Here is a 4307-nt window from a genome sequence, read left to right as displayed (position 1 = left end):
GTAATATTTTGCTAATGATGGATTAATTAGGCTTAATTAGGCTTAATAGATTCGTCTCGCCGTTTAGATTCCACTTATGTAATTGGTTTTGTAAATAGTCTACGTTTACTACTCCTAATTAGTATCTAAACATTCGATGTGACACGTGCTAAAAATAAGACACGGGAAGAAAACGCCCCCATAGTATGAGAAACCTTGCGGTTGTCCTTTGAACCACATACACCATCGGGAGAAGCCTTGCGGTTGTCTGAGTTGCAGGCGTCCGTCGCACCGCCATCCCCGTTCTTATACACGAACACCGGTGGATTTTGTGACGCTTTATCGGCTTCCTTCTTGCTCCCGTCACCGGCGGCCGCGGCCGACCCGTCCAAGCCGTCATTTGGTTCTTTCACGGGCGGCGACGGCGGATCGTGATGACTGCGAAATTTGCTATCTTTGCACGTGTGAATTTTGCGTGGCCGACAGTAATTGTTGTAGCTTAGTAAGTACTATTTGATAGTAGCGCTATGTGCAATAGGATCTCCCAATCAAACAAATAATTAGCAACAAAATATTTCAACCAATATGAATACGGACAAGAAAAAATGAACATTCGAAGCAACAATGTTAGGAAGGGATCACGATATCGGCGACGGCAGACTGTTGGGAAATGTAAGATACCTGGTGAGCTAACTTCCTCTTGATAATTCGGCTTGTCCTCCCGTGGGAAGCACCAGCAGCAGTACGAGGCTACAATGCCCATTGACGGGCGCCGGCGCTGAGCACCTCAGGTTTGCTAGCTGCGCCTGGGTAATTATTAGTGGGTGGCTTGGAATAATAGAGCTTTAGAGATGAGGTTAGGCAAGAATATATCACAGGGCAGTATATATGAGTTTGTACGACTAACCAGAACGTCAAGGACGACAGTTGTCCACCAGTAGACGCAAAAGAAAGATGCCCAGGCTTATAGCTAAAGAATTTGTGCCAGCCTTTAATGATGTAGAATTAGATGCTCCGCAGCCGGTTATGTGAACAGCCTTTAATGATGTAGAATTAAATGCTCCGCAGCGGTTATGTGAACAGAAGAATTGTTGACGACCAAAATTACCACGTTCAGGTGTGACTGGGTTGCCATGTAAGGCCCTGTTTAAAAGGAAGGGGCTAAACTTTAGCTCTGGGCTAAACTTTAGCCCTCTCAAATGTTGGGGCTAAATTTTAGCACCTAGGGTGTTTGGGTGAGGGACTAAACTTTAGCACTTTGGTCGCTAAAAGACTCTTTTACCCCTCATTTACCTCTCTCCTTTACCCTTCCTCTACTTCTTACTTCTCAACTCGCATGGAATCAAAGCAGAACTAGCGTCGAGCGCCACCATCGCCGGAATTGAGCGCCACCTGCCATCCGCTCCTCCTCCGGCCGTGGCCATTCTTGCCCTTCCTCCTCCCTTGGCCCATCCTTGCGTGACGGCGCCGCAGCTGGCTCCTTGGGCGACAGATCCAGCTTCAGAGGCCCGCGGGGAGGGAGGCAACAGCGGCGGCGGCGAGGCGGGGGACACGGCGGCGAGGCCATCAGCTGCGGCCGGGTCACCTCCGCCGATAGGCGCGCCGCCCCACCACCAGCAGCGGGGTCAGCCGGTGGCCCGTGCGCCGGCGCGGAGGGGAGCCCGGCGAAGGCGGAGGCGGCAGGACCCGACAAAGAGGAGGCCAGCGGAGGGGAGCTCAGCGGAGGCGGTGGAGCCCAGCGGTGGTGGCGAGACCCGACGGAGGGGAGGCCAGCGGAGGGGAGCCCGACGGAGGTGGAGGGGAGGCCAGTGGAGGGAAGGTAGCGGTGGTGGGGCCGGCGAGGCGAGGCAAAGGCGATGGTGGAGGGGCCGGGCGGAGCGTGCGGGAAGGAGAGAGAAGGGATAGGGGCAAGGGGGTGGAAATTGGTATGGGGGGACCACTTTTAGCCTCCTTTAGCCTATTTTAGCACCCCTTGGAGGGGCTAATGGATTATGGGGGGCTAAAGTTTAGCCCCTCCATTTTAGCCCTGGTGTTTGGGAGGAGAGGGCTAAAATCTCCCACTCCTAAATAGGCCCTAAATTAGACTTTACCAAGGCGTAGCTCTTGTCAAGACGATCAAAATGCATGTGAAGAACACATGTGAAGAATGTTTGATTTGGAGTTTGGATAAGAGAGTTATGATCTTAAGAAAAAATGCACCCACGGAAAACCGGTCACACCAGCTTCCTAAACCAGTCCGACCAGTTTTAGTCTTTATAATCTGAATAAGAGTTGCATTTTGCCACGAGAGTTGTAATGAGGGTTTCAACTACTAATAGGATAATACCCCCCTCCTTATAAATATAAAGGGCCACGACCGATTGACTAGTATCCAATCAATCAATAGCACATCTTTCATCTTTTTTTATTTTTTCCTTTATTTACCGTAACTTTTCTAATCTCATACTTGCTATTTCCTTCGTCGTTGTGGCAATTGAAGACGTTCTAGGTGGCCTGCCGACCCTAAATCAATCACTACAAGAAATGTGTTGATCTATGATGAAAATTTTATGATACATTTGTTCTCATCATAGATCTATGACGTTTTTGGCTGAAAACGTCACAAAGTTACAGAACGTCATAAAAGTTGCCACTGTAGCCAAAAATAAATCGTCACTAGTTTACATGGTGGTTCTGTGATGATATAAACCTCGCAAAAATGTCATAAACCAACCAGGATCCCACATGTAAGTTTAAGCTGATAAATGGGGTGGTAAAATAAAAGGAAGATGTGCTCCTCCTGTGTCGAACCTGTTACTGATCGAATGGGAAGTCTTTACCGTGGTCGGGTCCCACATGTAAGTTTTAGGTGGCTCTTTCCCGATCGAATGGCCGGCACAACGCTTCACTAGCTTCGCAAAGACTTTCACTACGTAGATCTGCAACAACCCGCGATGGGAATGGCATATCCTACCGGCGACGGGAGGGTAATTGCGCCACCTCCCGGCTACGAGAGGATGACGAGCCATGATGAGGTCAGTCCCCTAGTTTGAGCCGCTACTTTCCCCTATCGTCCAAGGGAAGGGAATTTCTGGATTTGGGGATCTATTGAACATACTAGATTCGTGATGGAGTTAGTTTTTAATTTTGATCGTATTATGGATTGATAGGTTCTTATATTGTACTTGCTTCTAGAGGTGCTTGAAATCATTGGTAGCGGCCGATCAAGGCCTCCTGACGATGATCTTATCGTTGTGGATCCTGTAAACAACTGCGAGCACGGGTACGGTCTCCTTGTGAGGTATAATTGGATATTTGACAACCCTGGGCGTCGGTATGCATCCTACAATGAGGTAAAGATAATTTGTTTCAATTGTAATAAACCTTGCTTGTACTCTTGATGTTAGTGTTGTAAATGGAGAATTCTATGAACGTAATCAGTGTCTGTAGAGTGAAGGGCTGAAATGCACGGCGTTTATGTGGGTTAATCCTGAATGGGATGCTAGAACTAAAGATATTCTGATGAAGCTGATGAAGAGGAAGGCAAAAGCTGAAGAGGAAGCAAGGTCGTGGAAGGAAGAATGCACAAAGGCTAACATGAAGCTTGAAGCGACTGCCGCTGAGCTGCAGAAGGTGAAGGGACACCTGGAACAGGCCACCAATGTGGTGAAGAAGGTCAAGAAATCATTGTTGCTGTGATGTACTATTTGGCAAATTAGGATAAGTAAGAATGATGATTATGAACTTTGTAGTGATGAATATAATAGCTATAACATGCAATCTGATTATGCCACTTTGGTTTAATCTACTTTCAATTTAATTCCAGTATTTTTACCATTCAAAATTCACTGCATAATTGAGGAACACTAATAATATAGATACTGGTAGTATATATACAAATGCGTTGTCTGATAATACAACTGGCGACTGAGATAATAAAATCTAACAGGGTCCCACAACTCAGTATGAGATAAAAAAAGGAAGACAAATGAAAAGGTAATAGTGTCCACAGCAAAGATCGAACCTGTGACAACCTCTTGTTTTTGAAGAGTCGGCACTACCACTAAGACATAATGCAATTTATGATTTTTGAACAAGCCATTTTCTTTATATTACAATTCTAATAAGTGTAGTCCACTTCTCAGTTGTAGGCTAGAGGAACGGGTATATCTGCAACGGTGTAAACTGCAAGGGACTCGCCGACACGTTCCTGTTAGCTATGGCAAAGACCTGAGCCTAGAGCCGTCAGTGAGTAGATCTACAACGGACGGCAGGAATGGCGCATCCTAGCAGCGAAGGGAGGAGTAGGAGCTACAGTCAGGTCAGTCCTCTGTTTTTTGCCGCTACTT

The sequence above is a fragment of the Setaria italica genome, chromosome III, assembly GCF_000263155.2.
Source record: "Setaria italica strain Yugu1 chromosome III, Setaria_italica_v2.0, whole genome shotgun sequence".
Lineage (NCBI taxonomy): Eukaryota > Viridiplantae > Streptophyta > Magnoliopsida > Poales > Poaceae > Setaria > Setaria italica.
Note: the sequence above shows the minus strand (reverse complement) of the source record.